This window comes from Rhinoderma darwinii, chromosome 1 (assembly GCF_050947455.1).
Source record: "Rhinoderma darwinii isolate aRhiDar2 chromosome 1, aRhiDar2.hap1, whole genome shotgun sequence".
Classification (NCBI taxonomy): domain Eukaryota; kingdom Metazoa; phylum Chordata; class Amphibia; order Anura; family Rhinodermatidae; genus Rhinoderma; species Rhinoderma darwinii.
The window spans coordinates 320,351,339-320,359,659 of NC_134687.1; positions in this window are offsets into that span (position 1 = coordinate 320,351,339).

Here is an 8,321-nt window from a genome sequence, read left to right on the forward strand (position 1 = left end):
TGCACTATTTCACACTTTTCGGCAGCAGAGAGATCTTTTTTCTTTCCCATATTGCTTGAAACCTGTGGCCTGCTTAATAATGTGGAATGCCCTTCTTAAGTAGTTTTCCTTTGATTGGGCACACCTGGCAAACTAATTATCACAGGTGTCTGAGATTGATTACAATGATCCAAAGAGCCCTAAGACACAATACCATCCATGAGTTTAATTGAAAAACGAATAATTAAATGTTTATGACACTTAAATCCAATGTGCATAATAATTTGGAACACGGTATATACTAAGCTATGCGGCCGCACAGCTTAGTATCGAAATACATGAAATAATGGTATTGAACCGTTTGAGGGTGCACAGTATCGAAACAGTATCGAAGTTTCGATGCATCGTGCATCCCTAGTCTGAAGATTAATTTATAACCATACTAGGACATATATTGCCTACTCATGCAATTTGCACAATTCTCTAGTTCCCTAGGTGATACAGCGTAATAAATAGAACATTGCTCTCATACCTGAGCATCAGTTATACTTTACATATTAGGCTTCGTTCACATCTGCACCAGGGTCCCGTTTCGTCGGAGCTATCCGTCGGAACCGGACCGTGACTTACACAAACGGAAACCAATTGATTTCAATGGTGAGGGATCCGGTGCCAATGGTTTCCATTTGTCTCCGTTGTGCAAGGGTTCCGTCGTTTTGACGGAATCAATAGCGTAGTCGACTACAGTATTGATTCCGTAAAAATGATGGAACCCATGTACAACTGAGACAAACGGAAACCATTGACACCGAATCCGTCACCATTGAAATCAGTCGCGAAGCGGAATGGCAGCAGCTTACGACCACTCGTTTGTTCCCCTGCTACAGCGACACAGCGTTACCCCAAGATCTCTTTACCCCAATTCCAGGTAGAGTGCCTCTGGATATATATAAGATGACTCGCAGGGCAAAAAAAGACCCGTTGAAACGGCTCACAGACTTCTTTCCAGGTCAGTCTCAGCAGAGCAAAGGTGCCGACTCTGAGTCCTCCTCTCCTCCTCCACTGTCTTTAGCACCCATTGATGACGAACTGCTCCCCGGTCACCCTTACCTCTCTGGATCTGGTTCTCCGGCACCGTCTGGGTCACGTTCCAGCAAAGCAGACATCAGGAATGAACTTCCCTCTGCTAACCTGCTTTCGGCCTTCAAAAAGCGGGCTGGGACGCACATGGACGATAGGCGGCCATATTGCTTGCAGGTTAGTGGTGTTGTCCATACTCCATCGACTTCACACATCCAATCGCCCTCTCTTAGTCCTGCTAAATAGCGTTCAAAGTGGGACACATCTCTAGATTACCGCACAGGGACACTAAATGTTTCTGCGCATGAAGGCCCTTTTTTAAATAGGAAAAAAATGTGATGTTTATTTGTTAAAGTAGTGTTTGAAGTATAGAAAAGATTGAAAGAATTCTTCTTACTACCAATCAGTGCAGTGCAAATAGTACAGTCTGCACTGCACTGCCCCATATCTCTCCTCGGCAGCCAGTCTCATTACCGGCGTCACTCTCTACAATTACATTCAGGCCACTCCAGGACGGATCGCGCTTAGCGCTGTTTTGAAGCGGCGCGTCCTGGGCTGGTTTCTTTGCTCTACCTTCTGTATTGTTGTGGTCTGCTTGTGCTGGCTCGATGCCAGTAGTGGATTAATATGATCTTAGGCCCTGGGCTGTGCACAAGTTATGGGCCCACATCCCACACTTGTATCACCCGCATGTCAAAGTACATCACATGCCACTCTGCAGACTGTCTGTTAGCCTGATTATCTGCTGCCACACTTACACTTCCCCACAGCCCCCACCACAGAAATTTACATAGATTGTAAGACCAACATTACCAATAATACCCCATACCGTTACTGAATAATACCTCCATACTGTTACTAAATAATACCCCCACAGCATAATCTCATAGTGGCTTAATAATACTTCCACACCATGACTGCATATTACCACCACATAGTATCTGAATAATACCACCATAGTGTTAATGAATAATGCCTCCACTCCATGAGAACATATTACTACCACATAGTGACTGAATAATACCAGCATACTGTTACTGAGTAATACCGCCACACCATAACCATATAGTGACGGAATAATACCCCCATATTGATACTAAAAAAAAATCAAGATCACATATTACTACGACAATGTGTCAGAAAAAAAACATGATACTCTTAGTGAATAAAACACACTATATATAGACCAATATTACCACCATACAGTGACCATATAAAGGTAGATGCCAGTTATACACAGGAAATCTGCAGACCATATAAGTGATTACAGTATAGTTATATTGAGTGACTCACAGGTGACGTCTTCTCAGATTGAAGTCGCTCACTTTCACTTTTCTTCTTCATCCAGCCAAGACTGCAATGACAACTTCTCCCAGACACAATTTCCTAAGCCCTGCAGAATATGACACAGATATCTTTGGCTCCTTGCTTTTCTAGCGCACGCCCTAATTATTCCCTACCTCTACACAAACTCTGTATACATACTATACTAGGTGCCCCACACAGTAATAGTACACACACCCTTTTGTTCCCCCAAAGGCCCCACACAGTAAGTGCTACTTTTGTTCCCCTACACAGTGTTAGTGTCCCCTTTCTACCTTACTCAGTGATAGAGCCACTTTTAGGGCCCTCACCCAGTAATAGAATTCCCACTCAATACTAATATCCCCTTTATGTCCCCACAGAAATAATGTCTCCACTCCAATGCCTTTTATGCCCCCATTCAGTACTAATGCCACTTTTTCTGTCACACTCAGTAATAATGCCCCCACAGTAATTTTTCCTCTTTATACCCCCACTCAGTAAACATGCCTGCTTTATGCCCCCACAATAAGGATGCCCCCTTTTGTATGCCACTTTTTTGGGCCCCCTTTTTATTACCTAATAGACTTATGAATTTTAACTGAGTTCAGTGGTCCGGCGTGGACGGCATGATGCAGTGACGTCATGGTGCCGGGCAGTTGACGCCATCAGCGTGCTCCCTATCTCTTGTAGACCTCAGGTCTAAACCAGGCTGTGGCCTACAAGAGCAAATGGCGGAGCAGGGAGCCAATTGCCAGGGGTTGGCTGGCAAATTTTAGTCTGCGGGCAAGCACACAGCACTGGCCAAAGAGTAGCGGCCCATTCTGGGGGCACTGGGCGAGTTTGCCCCCCCTAACAAGGCTGCGGAAGAACTCTGCTACCTGTCAACGGAAAAATCATCCGCCAGGAGGAAAAGTGTTTCTTGATGGCGGAGTACAAGAAAGCCTGACCTGGGAATAAGACTTTTTTGTACTCCGCCATGGGGAAACATTTTTCCCTCTGGCAGATGACTTTTCAGTTGACAGGAAGCAGAGTTACATGAAGGGGAAATATTTTTCCTTGACCTCTAGTTTCTATTGTGGCAAATTTCCGTTTTTTAAATTTTTATACTGCTAACTTTTATTTGGTAGGTTCCGCTGGAGCGTTTGGACTATGTCGTAGATTAATTGGACTATTTCGATGATCTACTTTTTAAAAAAAAATAAAATGGTGAAGTGGGGGAGTTTAGATTTCAATAAAAAAATGTTTTTCTTATGTCTGTTTTTTTTAATACTTTATTATGGCCTTAGTAATGGGTGCTGTCTGATTGAGAGCGTCCATTACTAAGAAGGGGCTTAGTGATAGCCAGTAAAAAGGCTATCACTAACCCCTATTATTACCCCGGTTCTCACTGCCGCGACGGGAGTACGATGCAGTACCCGACCATCTGAAGCTACGGTAAGGCAGCAGGGCGGCCGCAGGCCGGTAAGGGACAGAAACCGTGGCCCTTCCCTGCATTATTGTATCTGGCTGGTTATGAAAAATAGCGGGAAACCCATATCATTTAAAAAAAAAAATAATAGAAAAAAAATTACGTGAGATCCCCTCCATTTTTCATAACCAGCCAGATACAATAAAGTAGCAGCAGCCTAGCTTTACCAGGGTGGGAAGGGCCACGGTTTTTGGCCATTCCGAGCCTGATATTACCAGCCTGCAGCCACCCCAGTACGCGCCCTTCACTTCAGACGGTCGGGTGCTGGATCGTACCCAGCTCTTCCCGGTACTCCTGGTGGCGGTGGGTACTGGGGTAATAATAGGGGTTAGTGATAGCCTTATTACTGACTAACACTAAGCCCCTTCTTAGTAATGGACGCTCTCAATCAGACAGCTGCCATTACTAAGGCGGTAATGAAGTATTAAAAATCAGAGACATAAAGAAATTTATTTTATTAAAATAACAACTCTTCCACACAATCCACTTTAACCATTTTATTAAAAAAAAATAAAAAAAGCTTAAATCAGCGAAGTAGTCCAACAAATCTACAACGTAGTCCAAATGGTCCAGCGGGTACTGCAAAACAAAAATTAGTAGTATGAAAAATAAAAATAAAGATGGCTGCCCCCACAGAAGTCGAAACATATGAATAAATAGTTACCTTAGGGAACATATTAAAATAATTTGAAAAATTAGGCCCATAAAATAAAACACATAAAAAAATAAAATAAAATTATAACACCTTTCCTTTAAAGAAAACCTTTAACCTGCCCATACATGTGCAGCTGAGTGCAGCATGTAATGGGGACGGCTGCACAAACTCTGGGGCACTTTACATTTTTTTTCTAGCCTCCTTCGTTATTTAGATATCGGTGCTGTAGTATTTGGAGCCAGATATTTAAATAACCACATGAACTGTCAATGGGGAGGTAATTGGTAAGGGGGCGTGTAACATCGCCGTGACACTGTCCAATGAGCTACGGACAGCGTCCCAACAAGAGCTAGAGAGAGAGAGCGCGTGCGCGCGAGCGCGCAGCTCCGCCACCACTACGGAGCAGAAGAGGAGAAGAGTTTGAATTCTTCTTCTGTTTCATGGCATCGGAGCTGTGCGCGCACGCACGCTCTCACTCTTTAGTTCTCGGCAGACAAGGACGACAAGACTGATCTTTCGCGAGAGATCACACAGTCTTGTACTTGCCTGCCGAGAGCTGAAGAGTGAGAGCATGCGCGTGCACATCTTCTCCTCTCTCCAGCTCTTGTTGTTGACATTGTCCGTAGCTGATTGGACAGTGTCACAGTGATGTTACACGCCCCCTTGCCAATTACCGCCCCATTGGCAGTTCATGGGGTTATTTAAATATCGGGCACCAAATATTATGGCACCGATATCTAAGTAAGGAAAGGAAAAGGGTAGGAAAAAAAATGTAATGTGCCCCAGAGTTTGTGCAGCCCTGACCATTACATGCTGCACTCAAATGCAAATCTATGGGCAGGTGAAAGGTGCACTTTAAAGTGTAACAACTTTTTAAAAAACTTTTGACATGTCAGAAGTTTTGATCAGTGGGGTCCGAACACTGAGACCCCCCCCCCCCCCACTAGTTGCTAAAACTAAGCAGCAGAAGTGCTAGGGTGCGCGGTGTTCCGTTTAAAGGCTATGTACACCTTTAAAAACGTATTTTATATACTATATATATATATATATATATATATATATATATATATAAAAAGATATCTATCGCTGGTTCCGGTTCCGGCGCTGGGATGTGAGGACGGAGCTGCATGAGCTCCTGAAGCCCTGATCCCCTAACCCATCGATGCCACACACCCGCAGGATATAACCACCCCGGCGTTTGGAGGAGAGTTGGGTGACAAGAATCGGGTCGTTTATGGAGAGATATCTCCTCCGGAGCGGCAGCAGAGAGATCTCCTGCCCGGCCGAACACAGCACACGAGGTGAGGCGCCATCCAAGATAGTGGCGCCGCTGCAGCCATCACTTTCACAGAGCCGGTCTCAGAGCCCAGAAATACAGAGGGAAATGTTATCGCCGTCGGTAATGACTGACTCTCAGATTGATTATCGGAAGCTTGTAATTGAGGTGGCTACCCAACTGGCCCCCGACATCAGAGACTCCCTAATAGCCACAGTCACAACAACGCTCCAAAAACTCCAAAATGAGGTGACATCTCATGGCAATCGACTAGATGAATTGGAACAGCGGGTTGGTCTCATGGAAGATGAATCCGCAGGGGCACATACCTGCATTAGAGACCTAATGCGAGATAACACAAAACTCAGGGACCGCCTAGAAGATCTTGAGAATCGTTCCAGAAGGAATAATCTACGGATAGTAGGACTGCCTGAGCATATTAGACCGCAACTTCTCCAGGGCATCTGCGAGACGGAGTTACCAGAAGCGCTAGGCCTGACCAGATCTTGCAGAGTGGAAAGGGCGCACCGAGTGGGCCCCCTGGTCCGAGCGCCAACGCCAAAGGAGAGCCGCAAATCAGACCGCGCCAGGTGATCATGCGTTACTTGGATTACAATGATAAAGAGGAACTTCTGCGCACTTTCCGGAACCGTAATACCCCTTTGCATATAAGGGGTGCAAAAATCATCCTGTTTGCAGATTATTCGGCAGAAGTCACAAGGCGTCGGAGAGCATTTGGAGGGGTCTGCACCTCCCTTTACAAACGCAAAATCAAATTCCAACTACAATATCCGGCTACCTTGAGGATCATGCAGACGGATGGCGCCACCAAGGTATTCCACAATCCTGAGGAGGCGGCATTATATGTAGACAAGATCCCTGGACTTCGGGGCCCTAGAAAATAGGGAGAGGAGACGGCGAGTCAAGGTACAGGAGGGGAAGGACCCCGTGCACCAGTTTCTCCACCGAGGGACTGTACATGGTCAGATATCGCCCGCAATTCCACTTCCTCACCCAAGCAACAACGGGCAGAATCGTCTAAGACGCCACACCGACAACGCTCAGAAAACCGGCTTGCAACCATCCCGGACTGATAAGTATCTCATAGGGGCTCCATGAGCGCATTTGATTGTGCCTTATATATTCATGTAGCAATTGGTTCTGGTGGAATGTTATTTCGACAAAATTCCTGCAATAATAGGCATAAGCACTTGTACCCGTGATGTATAGGAAGTCCAACTTATTTTAATATTTTAAAATTTGAAATATGAAGATCCAGTATGTCACGAAAAGATGGCGGGAAGGGGAGGGGGGGAGGGGTCACAGACCAGAAAAAAGTGAAGTTATGTATGCCAATTTAAAGTTTGTCTCACAGGAAATGCTGGTGACATTCCTGGATGGGCATTTTGTTGTTAAAGGTTGTGCCAATTCTCTGGCACCAAATGTAAATGTTGTTATTGTAATGTTGGGAGCAATCTGGAGCAGACGCCGCCGAGCGGCTACCAAGGCAGCAAAGCACTCTTGCCTAGAAATAGATATATATGACCAGTCAATAGTGAACCTTTTCGGAACGCCCAATTTATGCAGCTGACCTCATGGAATGTAAAGGGGCTCAGGTCCCCTAACAAGAGAATGATGGTACTCCGTCACTTAAAAAAACTCCATACAGACATCGCTCTTCTTCAGGAGAGACATTTGGAGGAGAGCGACTTCCACCGCATGAAAAAATTGTGGGTGGGCCAAGTATACGGCTCTTCAGCTTGTGGCCGTAAAGCGGGGGTACTTATTTTAATAAATAGAAACCTGGTACATGAGGTAATTCATACTGATGCAGATAAGGAAGGGCGACTGCTCCATATTACTCTAAGCACACCATGCGGGGTATTAAGCATTTATAACGTGTATGGACCTAACAGTGATAATATTTCGTTCTTCAATGGCTTGGAGAGGGACCTTCTGTCAGATAATGTCCAGCACAAAATAGTGGGAGGTGATTTTAATTCAGTTTCTGATCACAAGGAGGATAGACGCACACACAATTCACAAAGCACGGAATCCATTCCTACAAGGGCCCCCAGAAAACAGGACCGAGTGTTAGGACCCCTGATGGAAAGAACACACTTAATAGATCCCTGGAGAAGGGTTAACCCGGATGCCCGGGAATTTACGCATTACTCCCGCGCTCAACAGTCCTGGTCCAGGATAGACTACCTTTTAATATCTCCAACATTACAACCGAGGCTGGGGGTCGCCGAGATAGGGGACCTAGTGATCTCAGATCACGCCCCGGTACGGGTAGATTTCCAGGAAATATATCCCAGAGGATCAGACTTCATATGGAGATTCCCGGCTCATTTAGCAACTGATGACACCTTTGTGAGACAGCTAAGAGGGTGGTGGTTAGAATACACGTCGACGAATTCAGGACACAGAGATGACCCCTCACTGTTCTGGGATACGGCCAAGGCAGTGCTGAGGGGGAGGATAATGGCATATACCGTCAGCATAAAACGGGAAATAACGCAAAAATTTAATGCCTCTAGTGCTACACTGAGGGC